General features: G+C 39.6%; 1 protein-coding gene across 7 annotated transcripts in view; it reads right to left on the bottom strand.

Moving 5' to 3' along the window:
- LOC145268679 (protein sidekick-2-like) overlaps positions 1–14,041 on the bottom strand; it is a 363,221-nt gene that overhangs the window by 208,383 nt on the left and 140,797 nt on the right. The gene's annotated exons all lie outside the window — the stretch shown is intronic.

Genomic DNA, 14,041 nt, shown 5'->3' with positions numbered 1-14,041 from the left:
CTTATCTCGGCATTGTTTCCAGTCGTCTTGTACCTCAACTTGCCACTGGTATGCAACAATGTTGACTCAGGAGAGGCGTGGTTGGAGATTGCGCAACTCTTGCCACACAAATTTCACGCGCAGGCACCCTTACAGTGGGTATCCATAGTCTGTCAAGACTGAAGGAAGCCTTATAGAACATGAATGCTTACTGGACAAGTGTCTAAGGTTTCTCTGTACAAGGGTTTGTCGGGACAGTCTGACGTGCGGATATTTATTTCCATGTAAAACCCTTTGTTGAATGTTCAAAATCATAACAGCATTCACAGTTCTAGGTGTGTCAGAAATTTCGTGAAAAATAGTAAATAATTCCCCCCCCCCCGTCTTTCCAAGCTTATAACTACTCGAAAAATGTAATTCAAGCCCTAATTTTTTTTTTTTTTTTTTTTCAATTAAAAGGAGCAAGGACCAAGGTTTCATTAAAAAAGAAAAAACAAACAACGTGGTTTAAAAAAAAAAAAAAAAAAAAGGTTCTAAACTTCGAACTTTACAGGTAAATTTCTAAAAAAACACTACTTTTTTGTTTGTTTTAAATTTGAATATATTATTTATTGACCTTTTCTCTTCAATTTGTGATATATAAAACTTTGGTGAGTAAATTAATTATTTACTTTTTAATAGACACTTGAAAATGGGGGGGGCGTGAATAAAAAAAAACCGTTTGTCTTAAATATTATATTCGGTTTATTGGAAAGAGCATAAAATTTCACACTGAAAATATCGTAAAAATAGAATCAATAGAAAAATTTTGATAGATTTTTAAAGTTTAAAAATTGAAAAATATTGAGTTCGGAAAATTCATTATTGTTTTTTTAAAAAAAAAAAATATTTCTATTACTTTTAAAACAACTTTAATAGTTTATTTTGGAAGTATAATCCATAAAGAAAATAAACAACCTACTTTTAAAAGAGAAATTACGAGTTTTTTTTTATATTTTATTCGCAGTTTCGTGTTAGGGGTGTCAAAAATTCCTACAAAAATTCTGATACACCCATCACAGCTCTAATCTCCTCGATATTTGCTAACCCATACTAGTTTTTATGAGGAATCGTGCACCTGTAATATGGTTCATATGAACGTGTGGGAAAGCATCAGCAGCAGCAGAGGATAGCTGGCTTGCGAAGATAGCAGCAGCAGCAGCAGCAATAGTGGCCAAAAATTGTATATGCAAATAAGGAAGTGTGCAAGAGAAGAAAAAATACACCATGTGCTCGAGCAGAAACAAAGTGGGCGTCGAGGAGAATGAACGTGTAAAGATGCAGCCAATAAGCGGTCGGCATGCGGTCGGAGGAAGGAGAACTGCTTACCAAATGAACATTAGGTAGCGAGAGACTTTTTTTTTTAAAGCGGTGTCAAAAGTAAAGGCAATAAAACTAAAAAGAGAAAAGATGCAGACCCAGATTTTTTATTTATTTCTATTCCTGTTTGTTTGTGTGTCCGTTTGCGACGTCACATACCTTCTCCGAGTGATATTACCTCAAGTAACAGCACGAAACCGGATACTCCACCAGACTTGATGGATTTTTGTCCTGGAATCCAGTTAGACCAAGAGACCACAAGAAAAAGTATGTTTTTCTAAACAGTTCAATTCTTGTAAATAAAAAAAAAAAAAAAACTATATATATATATGTATATATATATACTCAAACTGAGATCGAAACTAAAACCTTAAGACAGCGAGTCAAGTACGATAACCATTAGGTCAGCTTGCCACGTCCTTGAAAAAAAAATGTTTTCAAACCTACTTATTCTTAACATAAGTAATCTGTCTGGTGAATGATTCACACATGCACATTCATGACATAGCAAACAGACTACCATGTACCAATTTTTTAACTTTAGAGGATGATTATATAGGGAGACAAGCAGGATGACTCAATGTTGTCCGGGATGATCAATGAATGTTTTTTACTGCCATCGAAATCAGTGAAATATCACATTTTTCAATCAAATAGATTGATTCCCTGCTCTAATTGAGGACTCATCACTAGGGCTATGACAACAGCATATTCTTTTCATTGTTTTGACTAGTATATATTCGACACAAACACACTACTTATTGCACGCCTCTCGTAGTCCGCAATACATTGTAGTCTATAATCCATTATAAAGAACCTACTGTTGATTTTATAAAAAATATTTTTTTTATATAATAGCTTGAATTAAAATTTAAAACGCAAAAGTCAAGTATCATGGTTCGATTGTGCTCTAAACAGAAACATTCATTTCGAACGCACACCTGTAATATCAAAGAACCTACTGTTGATTTTATATGTTGGTCCTTTCTGCTTGTGTGGTAATAAAACTTCTCAAATGCACTTGTGATGTTAGGCTGTGTAAGGTGTTAACTTTGATCAAAATCGCCTGTTCCTTTTTTCATCGGATTATTTCCATTGTAGATTAATACTTATCGAAGATATTCAGAATCAAAACCTATCTAAGAACATTGTCAGGCACATAAAGTACCTTCTTGTGACATTTCATAAAAATCGACCCAGCCATAGGAAACGAACTCAGATACATAAATATACAAAGTTCCTTGATTTTCTATGCCTGGCCTTACATGTACCTATTTACAATTCCTCCCCACGGGACAGAGTTAGACACCAGGGTCGTTTTTTAACGTGAAGAAAAGGAACAAAAATAAAAATTGTCTCAGTCGTGAAGGATTTCTCCTCCACTGACAGAGAACAAGAAATTGAAGTGCAGCATCTGAAGAACAGATACTACACTTTGATCTTGTTTATATATTTTATTGCTTTTTTAAAAATTTTGAAAATACAATTAAGTAAAAAAAAAAAAAAAAAGAAAGATTCTTAAACAACAAAATTAGGCACAAGGCCCTACAAGAGATGGGGAAGGGTTCAGGGTCTTTGTGACTAAAGTGATTAAAAAGTAATAAATGTAGACTTTGGAGTCTTACTCTTGACTGGCAACATTTACCAAAATACCTCATTCACTCTATGGATCTTAATCTAACTAATAAATCCCTAGCGTTTAAGAATCAAAACCATATTTACAATTTATAAACAGTTGTCTGTGTGTTTGTGTATGCATTTTCTTTTTGTGTGTGTGTGTGTGTGTGTGTGTGTGTGTGTGTGTGTGCGCGCGCGTGACAAAATAAATAATACTACACTTTGATCTTGTCCCGAAGGCCAATACATGTTGTGCGTTTATAATGAATTTAAGTTTAAAATGAAAAAGTCGAGTATCATTGTGAAATTGTGCTTTAAACAGAAACATTCTTTTCGAACGCACAGAATAAAATTTAAAAAAAAAAATAGTGTGCGACTAGGAAAGGAGAGGGGGAACATTAAAATAATTAAGGAAGGTCAGTATTAAAGTGCCCATGGTCTTTTATGAAATTCCTGTGTATAGAAAACATTTTGCAGGACAAATTTTAAAAGTTTTCGGGTTACCCAGACATTCACAAATTTGATATCTTGAGACAACAGATGTTGACATTTTAAAGTCGGTTCATTTCTCTGCAGTGTCATCATTTGAGGAAGTGCACGCACACAGAAAAAATTAATTTCGCAAGTTACATTTATGTGTAACTAGCGAGGGGTACCCGGCGTTGCCTGGGTGTTTGTAGGTGTGTGTGAAAAAAACAACAACAAAAAAAACAGGTGCCCGTGAAAAAAAAACAAAAACAAAGCCTTGACAACGCGCAGTAGGAAAATAGTAAAGTGTGAAAAAAAAAAACAGGTGCTCGTTTTTGATTGACGTGACGCCGATAAGTATTCAGCAGTCAGCATTTTGTGCGGGACAGTTTTTAATGAGGTCAATAAATCGGTTTGTTTCTTTTCAAAAACCCGCCCCCCCCCGTCTGATATGACGAAGTCGACAAACGTTCACTGGCTCTGGGCCTGTTATTAGAGTCGAGTTTCGCTTTTTGTTTATACCGAAAACCGAATTTAACGCGTGCCAATGCGGGAAATGTGGAATAATTAACGTTTGAAAGTCAATAAAATTAAATAGACAGGCGAGCTCCGTTGTTAAGTGTGAGATATTACAATTTATAGACGATATAAAAAGTTTTAAGTTGTGAACCGAGCGCTTCTCTGAAAGAAGCCTTTTTTGGACATCGAGGAAAAGTGTACATACATACATACATACATACATTTTCGCTTTTATATATATATATATATATATATATATATATATATATATATATATATATATAGATGACTTATTTCAAAATAGTCCCCCATCTTTATTATAGAAAAGTCACTTTGTGCGTGCGTGCGTAAGTGTATGAGTTCCTTCCTCATATGCTCAGCAGTTTCGGAACCTATCTTTTTCAAATTTCACACAAAGCTAATTCATGTGTCTGGCAGCGTTCTTAGATAGGTTTTGTACGGAAACTCATCCGGTAAGTATCGAAAATCAAAAAGTCCAAACTGAAAAATAGCTTTTCTTTCTTATAGATAGAAAAAAAAAAAATTTTTACAGGAGAATATTTTACGTTACACCGGCAAGGGAGATAATAAAATTTCAGCAAATCATTTCTCCTTAAAAACAAACAAAAAAAAATAAAACAAAACAAAACGGATTTAATATAATCTGGATATATAGCTTAGTGATAGAGCATTTCCTTTCCCCTCCATATGTTGTCAGCCAACTCGACTTTTCAATATCTGTATGTATTCGACAAGAGACATTTTAAGGCCAGAGGTTACATACACCTAAACGTGAACCCCCCTCCCTCCCCAAAACAAAACATTAAAGATGAGAGCAGAAGTTTGAATAATCCAAATAATAAACATCAATCCTCATCACAAAACTTCAAATCTGTGGACAAAATATTCAAAGAGGAGTTTGGTAGGGACGTTTTGCGCACACACTGACAAAGTCACTTATCTATTGATTGAGATTGTCGGACTAACTTCCTCATCTTGGTTGTTATTGTCACAACGTTTCGGCCGTTTTGCCCTCCGGCCTTCGTCAGGTGAACAGTTTGTTAGGAGTCTCGAACCCAACCCTTTATTATTATTACGGGGGTACCGTGTTCGGACTCCACCTAGGCTTTAGGACATAGTTGCTGATTCTCTGTTTTTCAATGTTACTTTTTCACTGCCTTCGTTCAGGATTGAACTCAGCACCTTTGGGTAACTGTAAACTTTGATACAACGTCTAGGACCACTCGGCCATATGTCACTAGGTCCTAGTGATCGCCAGCCACATCTACACTAAAAATGGGCCAAGTGTGAAAGACAGAAGAAATCGATTTTTCAATATTTTTCCATGAATTTTTATTAATTTTAACCGAAAATTTCTATATAGCACATAATAATAATAATAATAATAATAATAATAATAATAATTATAATAATCTGCAAAATCGAAGTCAAAAGGGAATGCGATTCCATCCTAAGCATTTATTAAAGTAAATGTTTGTTCTGTGTTATTAGTCTCGTTTAAGTTTCCTTGTTCAGTTGTTCTTTGTTCAATATAGCTTTTAGTGCGATAAAACGTATAAAATTTGTCTGGCCCATCTTTTTTTTGCTCACGAGTGTATATAATGATTAAGGGAACGACGACGTTATGTCTTTGTGCAGCGAGATGTCGCCGTTCTACATACAGCACCTGGTATTCCCAAATTGGTCACCACATCTGGTACTGACCAGGTTCAATCTTGCTTAACTTCAGTGATCTAACGAGGACCGGTGTGTCAATGTGATTGTGACTAGACATATTTCTACGTTCTTTTGTGATTTCCTGCCTCTTAGTCAAATATCTCCTACTCGTAGCAAGCCTGTTGCGTTGCATAGTCAGGGGTTTTGTATATAGTACACACGTGTGTCTAATTCGTGGCACGTCTAGTAACGTATAAAAATTATGACAACAGATACATTTTAACAACGGACATTTAACAAAAAGGACAAATAACATTTCTTTAGGATTATAACATCGGGCAAATTGGAGAAACATACCTGAGCTTGTTTGATGGACCCTTAGGAACAGAAGATCCATTCCAATGAATCAACAAATCTCGGGTTGTCTTTTCAGCAACTTTATTTACCGATGTTTCCCCCATTAGAAAGCTGTCGCTGGTCCTAAACTAACGCAGTCCGATTTCCCCTACTGGGAGCTATCACTGTCCGACTCGATCCGCTCTCTTTCACTATTGATCCTTGACTGCGTCTGTTCTCTCGTGCTAACAATCTCTGACTGATCAAATCCTAAAGTCCACGTCACTTTACAATGACATCCACGTAAAACTATGTCAGACTGTAGAGGTCAATCTACTTTAAATTATTGTTCATATTCAATATTCTTTAATTTATGAAACATCTATAATATAAATCTCGCCTGTCTGTTTAAACGTATGTATTACGTCTGGCAAAATTTTCGACAGAGGCGATGAATCCTGACAAGATTTGGTATCATTTTAAAGCTCGTCATCTCGGACGACAAATATCGAAAAATTGGCCCAAAACATTAATTCCTTCACCCTAAACTCAGCCGTTTTGTACAAGGAGGAATCAATTTTTTTTTAGCAAATCGTCCTCGTTGGCTTTAGTTAATTTCAACACTTGACTTCCGGTCGCGTCATGGAGATATCGGCTAAGATGTTAGATTTTCTTTCACTGTCTTTTCTTCCTTCGCGTCGCAGGTTCGAGCCTGCCTGTCTACTACCACTTTTTTTTTTTTTGCTTTAATACACACTCGAAACACCCGGGCAACGCCGGACACCCAGGCTAGTCTTAAATAATTTTCTCTGTAAATATTTATTCTGTTATGATATTCTATTTTTACAAAGATTACGACGATCATAATCGTTTACTAGCAATACCTTCGGCTTCACCCTGCTAATATCTAACAGCTGTATGCATAACAAACATGCAACCTTGTAAACATGTTGCCTGGACAAGAGCAATGAAGGAGACGAGGAGGAATATTCGTTGAAAACTATTAAACAAAATATCCTGGTGACTCCTCTCAGATCACATTATCAAATTAAAACAGTCGCATAAGTTTTCAAAACTTCCCAACCCCCAACTTTAATTCCTCGGGGTTTTAAAGTCTGCATTCTTAACATTGGCAAGGGTCAAATAAATTCCAAAAATATCTTGCTGACCAGAAATGCTTAAAATAAATAAATGAATATATATGCACACGCACGCACGCACGCACGACATGATCATGTTAACACACCGGTTCTCGCGAGATCAACGAAGTTAAGCAACAAGTGTCTGGCCAATACCAGATCGGTGACCATTTGGGAATAGCATGTGCTGTATATGCAGAAGGTTGACGTATCTCTGCAAAAACAAAAGAGAGAGGGAGAGGAGAGAAAGGACAGAGGGAGAGGAGAGAAAGGACAGAGGGAGAAGAGGGGGAGAGAAAGGACAGAGGGAGAAGAGGGAGAGGGAAAAGAGAGTGGAGGGGGAAAAGAGAGTGGAGGGGGAAAAGAGAGTGGAGGGGGAAAAGAGAGTGGAGGGGGAAAAGAGAGTGGAGGGGGAAAAGAGAGTGGAGGGGGAAAAGAGAGGAGGGGGAAAAGAGAGGAGGGGGAAAAGAGAGGAGGGGGAGAGGGAAAAGAGAGGAGGGGGAGAGGGAAAAGAGAGGAGGGGGAGAGGGAAAAGAGAGGAGGGGGAGAGGGAAAAGAGTGGAGGGGGAGAGGGAAAAGAGTGGAGGGGGAGAGGGAAAAGAGTGGAGGGGGAGAGGGAAAAGAGTGGAGGGGGAGAGGGAAAAGAGTGGAGGGGGAGAGGGAGAAGAGTGGAGGGGGAGAGGGAGAAGAGTGGAGGGGGAGAGGGAGAAGAGTGGAGGGGGAGAGGGAGAAGAGTGGAGGGGGAGAGGGAGAAGAGTGGAGGGGGAGAGGGAGAAGAGTGGAGGGGGAGAGGGAGAAGAGTGGAGGGGGAGAGGGAGAAGAGTGGAGGGGGAGAGGGAGAAGACAGAAGGAGGAAGAAGACAGAAGGAGGAAGAAGACAGAAGGAGGAAGAAGACAGAAGGAGGAAGAAGACAGAAGGAGGAAGAAGACAGAAGGAGGAAGAAGACAGAAGGAGGAAGAAGACAGAAGGAGGAAGAAGACAGAAGGAGGAAGAAGACAGAAGGAGGAAGAAGACAGAAGGAGGAAGAAGACAGAAGGAGGAAGAAGACAGAAGGAGGAAGAAGACAGAAGGAGGAAGAAGACAGAAGGAAGAAGAAGACAGAAGGAGGAAGAAGACAGAAGGAGGAAGAAGACAGAAGGAGGAAGAAGACAGAAGGAGGAAGAAGACAGAAGGAGGAAGAAGACAGAAGGAGGAAGAAGACAGAAGGAGGAAGAAGACAGAAGGAGGAAGAAGACAGAAGGAGGAAGAAGACAGAAGGAGGAAGAAGACAGAAGGAGGAAGAAGACAGAAGGAGGAAGAAGACAGAAGGAGGAAGAAGACAGGAGGAGGAAGAAGACAGAAGGAGGAAGAAGACAGAAGGAGGAAGAAGACAGAAGGAGGAAGGAGACAGAAGGAGGAAGGAGACAGGAGGAGGAAGAAGACAGGAGGAGGAAGAAGACAGAAGGAGGAAGAAGACAGAAGGAGGAAGAAGACAGAAGGAGGAAGAAGACAGAAGGAGGAAGAAGACAGGAGGAGGAAGAAGACAGGAGGAGGAAGAAGACAGGAGGAGGAAGAAGACAGGAGGAGGAAGAAGACAGGAGGAGGAAGAAGACAGAAGGAGGAAGAAGACAGGAGGAGGAAGAAGACAGGAGGAGGAAGAAGACAGGAGGAGGAAGAAGACAGGAGGAGGAAGAAGACAGGAGGAGGAAGAAGACGGAAGGAGGAAGAAGACAGAAGGAGGAAGAAGACAGAAGGAGGAAGAAGACAGAAGGAGGAAGAAGACAGAAGGAGGAAGAAGACAGGAGGAGGAAGAAGACAGGAGGAGGAAGAAGACAGAAGGAGGAAGAAGACAGAAGGAGGAAGGAGACAGGAGGAGGAAGAAGACAGGAGGAGGAAGAAGACAGGAGGAGGAAGAAGACAGGAGGAGGAAGAAGACAGAAGGAGGAAGAAGACAGAAGGAGGAAGAAGACAGAAGGAGGAAGAAGACAGAAGGAGGAAGAAGACAGGAGGAGGAAGAAGACAGGAGGAGGAAGAAGACAGAAGGAGGAAGAAGACAGAAGGAGGAAGAAGACAGAAGGAGGAAGAAGACAGAAGGAGGAAGAAGACAGGAGGAAGAAGACAGAAGGAGGAAGAAGACAGGAGGAAGAAGACAGAAGGAGGAGGAAGACAGAAGGAGGAAGAAGACAGAAGGAGGAAGAAGACAGAAGGAGGAAGAAGACAGAAGGAGGAAGAAGACAGAAGGAGGAAGAAGACAGAAGGAGGAAGAAGGACGGAGAGAGAGAGAGAGAGAGAGAGAGAGAGAGAGGGAGGAAAATACACAGAAGATGGGAACAGGTGTGTGTAGAGCTAATCGAGTGGTAGATAAAAACTAGAGCTCAAAAAAAAAGACAAAGTTGTCCTTTTTTAACTAGCGGGAGTACCCGGCGTTGCCCGGGTGTTTGAAGGTGTGGGGGGAATGGGGGAGGGAGGGTAAAGAATAAGTGAAGTAATAACCCAGTTTATACTTAAAATAAATCGGAAAGAAAAAAAACAAAGAAAAAAAACAAAAAGAACGTGTTCGGAAAAAACAAAAACAGGGGTCAATCCTGGGCCCAACTCTCTTCCTGATCTACATCAATGACCTCCCTAAACACATACTTAAATCATTCGTTGACATCTATGCTGATGACACGACCATCTACGGCAACACATCAAAGGCTGTAAATGACAAAATTCTCTCTGATTCTCTCTCCTCTGATCTCGAGCGCGTGGTTCAGTGGGGGAAGATGTGGCTGGTTACCTTTAATGCATCCAAAACCAAACTCTTATCCTTACATCATCAACGCTCTGATTCCAATTTGGCATCAATTGTGATGGATGGCTCTCGTCTGGGTGAGGCCCCGTGTTTTGACAAGCTTCTGGGTTTGACCTTTACTCCCAATCTGCTGCCAAGGTCGCTGGAAAGATGATGGGATCCTACTACTGCTCCAGAAGATATCTCACTACTGATGCAATTCTCTATCTATATAAAAGCCAAGTATGTCGAAGGATGGAATACTGTTGCCATATCTTGGCAGGAGCTGCTAAAAACAGCCTATCCTGCCTTGACAGAGTACAAAATAGACTTCGTGGCTTAGTGGGGGATGCCCTTTTCTCTACCCTGCAACCTCTCTCCCACAGAAGAGACTTTGCGAGCCTATCCTTGTTTTATCGTTATTTCCATGGCAGGTGCTCGTCTGAACTCCAATTTCTGCCCCCCACCCCTCGCTAATCTTTCACGAAAAACACCCGTCTAGCTGTGTGAAAAATTTCCCCCACTCTATATCTGTGCCTAAATCAAAACCTGGATTCCATGAACAAAGCTTCTTTCTTAGAACTGCACGCCTGTGGAACTCTGTTCCGTCTGCCTGCTTCCCACCGGACTACAACTTGGATGTCTTCAAGTCCAATGTTAACAAATTCCTAATGAACCGCCTCCTTAAGTAAACACTTCATCAAATCTCCACACTAACGTAATGTACTTGCAATAACCCTTATCCCTGAGTGGCTTCCGGGCCTTGATAAGTGGTGATCACTGTGTAAAAAAAAAAAAAAAAAAAAAAAAAAAAAAAAAAAAAACAGCGAAAAGCGATTAAAAATGGTATAAATAGCCTTGTTTCAATATTAAAAGTTTAAAAATCGAAAAAAAAAAATTTGATAACTGGGATTGTACCTGCAATCTTAAGATAACGACGCTGTCCGGACCCCCCCCCCCTGACAAACGGACGTAAAACTTTTAAAAAATCGGACGAACAAAAACCAGAAAAAAGGAAAAAACAAAGAATAAGACACAGCGAAAAGCGGAAAAAATAAATAACCTTGTTCCGATATTAAAAGTTTAAAAATCGAAAGGAAAATATATCTGATAACTGGGATTGAACCAGCAATCTTAAGATAGCGACGCTGTTAATCCATTGCGTTATGAACACGTTGACGAATTTAGGTCGGTTGTTATATTTAAACGAATTCAAGGTACAACGTCTTTCGCGCGTGTTGACGCATGCGTAGAAGCCATCTTGTCATGAAGATACGATTTTTTGCCATCCCATCCTGGTAGAAAAGGGTCTGATTGAGGGTGAAGGAATGAATGTTTTGGGCCAATTTTTCGATATTTGTCGGCCGAAGGTTCGAGTTTGAAAATGATTCCTATCTTGTGAAAATCCGTGGCCGCTGTCCAAAGTTTTTGCAAGACCTGCAAACACACATACATACATTTTCGCTTTTATATATATATATACTAGCGAGGGGTACCCGGTGTTTTTCGGGGTATGTGAAAAAACCCCGAAAATGTGAAAAAAAACAGGTGCCCGTGAAAAAAAAAACGAAGTCTTCACGACGCGCAGTTGGAAAATAGTAAAGTGTTAAAAAAAAAAAACAGGTGCGCGTTTTTGATTGACGTGACAGCGATAGGTATTCAGCAGTTAGCATTTTGTGCGGGACAGTTTTGAATGAGGTGAATAAATCGGTTTGTTTATTTTTAAAAACCCGCTCCCTGTTTATTAGGAGGAGCGAAATGAAAGCTACAGTCTGATATGACGAAGCGAAGTCGACATTGAACAAACATTACTTAGCTCTCTAGAGACAACTGGCTTTCGGCCTGTGATTAGAGTCGAGTTTCGCTTTTTTTTTTTTTTTTTTAATACCGAAAACCGAATGTAACGCGTGCTGATGCGGGAAGTGTCGAATAATTAACGTTTGAAAGTCAATAAAATTAAATAGACAGGCGAGCTCCGTGGGTAACTGAGATATTACAATTTATAGATGATATAAAAAGTTTTAAGTTGTGAACCGAGCGAGCGCTTCTCTGAAAAAAGCCTTTTTTGGACATCGAGGAAAAGTGTACATACATACATACATTTTCGCTTATATATATATATATATATATATATATATATATATATATATATATATATACAAACCTAGAAAATTCATTTTAATCATCCAAACAAATCGAGCTTTTATTCAACGCGAGACGCCCATGAAAAAAGTTTTAAAAAAAGTAATATATATATATATATAAAATAAAAAAATGGGGCGCTGATTGACGAGGTTTGTCAATAGGAAGGTTTGAGTCGGATTAGGGTCGGCAGATTAGCTCTGGTCACAAACAAGACTACGTGATAATCCATGATGTTCAGAGATATATTCGTAAAGATATTTGTTTGTTAGTTTAACGAAATGAAGTGTGTTAGCGTGAGTGAGCAAGAGACACAAGTCGAAAGAGAGATTCAGAGACACAAGTCGAAAGAGAGATTCAGAGACACAAGTCGAAAGAGAGATTCAGAGACACAAGTCGAAAGAGAGATTCAGAGACACAAGTCGAAAGAGAGATTCAGAGACACAAGTCGAAAGAGAGATTCAGAGACACAAGTCGAAAGAGAGATTCAGAGACACAAGTCGAAAGAGAGATTCAGAGACACAAGTCGAAAGAGAGATTCAGAGACACAAGTCGAAAGAGAGATTCAGAGACACAAGTCGAAAGAGAGATTCAGAGACACAAGTCGAAAGAGAGATTCAGAGACACAAGTCGAAAGAGAGATTCAGAGACACAAGTCGAAAGAGAGATTCAGAGACACAAGTCGAAAGAGAGATTCAGAGACACAAGTCGAAAGAGAGATTCAGAGACACAAGTCGAAAGAGAGATTCAGAGACACAAGTCGAAAGAGAGATTCAGAGACACAAGTCGAAAGAGAGATTCAGAGACACAAGTCGAAAGAGAGATTCAGAGACACAAGTCGAAAGAGAGATTCAGAGACACAAGTCGAAAGAGAGATTCAGAGACACAAGTCGAAAGAGAGATTCAGAGACACAAGTCGAAAGAGAGATTCAGAGACACAAGTCGAAAGAGAGATTCAGAGACACAAGTCGAAAGAGAGATTCAGAGACACAAGTCGAAAGAGAGATTCAGAGACACAAGTCGAAAGAGAGATTCAGAGACACAAGTCGAAAGAGAGATTCAGAGACACAAGTCGAAAGAGAGATTCAGAGACACAAGTCGAAAGAGAGATTCAGAGACACAAGTCGAAAGAGAGATTCAGAGACACAAGTCGAAAGAGAGATTCAGAGACACAAGTCGAAAGAGAGATTCAGAGACACAAGTCGAAAGAGAGATTCAGAGACACAAGTCGAAAGAGAGATTCAGAGACACAAGTCGAAAGAGAGATTCAGAGACACAAGTCGAAAGAGAGATTCAGAGACACAAGTCGAAAGAGAGATTCAGAGACACAAGTCGAAAGAGAGATTCAGAGACACAAGTCGAAAGAGAGATTCAGAGACACAAGTCGAAAGAGAGATTCAGAGACACAAGTCGAAAGAGAGATTCAGAGACACAAGTCGAAAGAGAGATTCAGAGACACAAGTCGAAAGAGAGATTCAGAGACACAAGTCGAAAGAGAGATTCAGAGACACAAGTCGAAAGAGAGATTCAGAGACACAAGTCGAAAGAGAGATTCAGAGACACAAGTCGAAAGAGAGATTCAGACACAAGTCGAAAGAGAGATTCAGACACAAGTCGAAAGAGAGATTCAGAGACACAAGTCGAAAGAGAGATTCAGAGACACAAGTCGAAAGAGAGATTCAGAGACACAAGTCGAAAGAGAGATTCAGACACAAGTCGAAAGAGAGATTCAGAGACAAGTCGAAAGAGAGATTCAGACACAAGTCGAAAGAGAGATTCAGAGACACAAGTCGAAAGAGAGATTCAGAGACACAAGTCGAAAGAGAGATTCAGAGACACAAGTCGAAAGAGAGATTCAGAGACACAAGTCGAAAGAGAGATTCAGAGACACAAGTCGAAAGAGAGATTCAGAGACACAAATCGAAAGAGAGATTCAGAGACACAAGTCGAAAGAGAGATTCAGAGACACAAGTCGAAAGAGAGATTCAGAGACACAAGTCGAAAGAGAGATTCAGAGACACAAGTCGAAAGAGAGATTCAGAGACACAAGTC

Source organism: Euprymna scolopes, chromosome 44 (assembly GCF_053919585.1).
Source record: "Euprymna scolopes isolate OS-2025 chromosome 44, ASM5391958v1, whole genome shotgun sequence".
Classification (NCBI taxonomy): domain Eukaryota; kingdom Metazoa; phylum Mollusca; class Cephalopoda; order Sepiida; family Sepiolidae; genus Euprymna; species Euprymna scolopes.
This window is presented reverse-complemented; position numbering and strand designations above follow the sequence as displayed.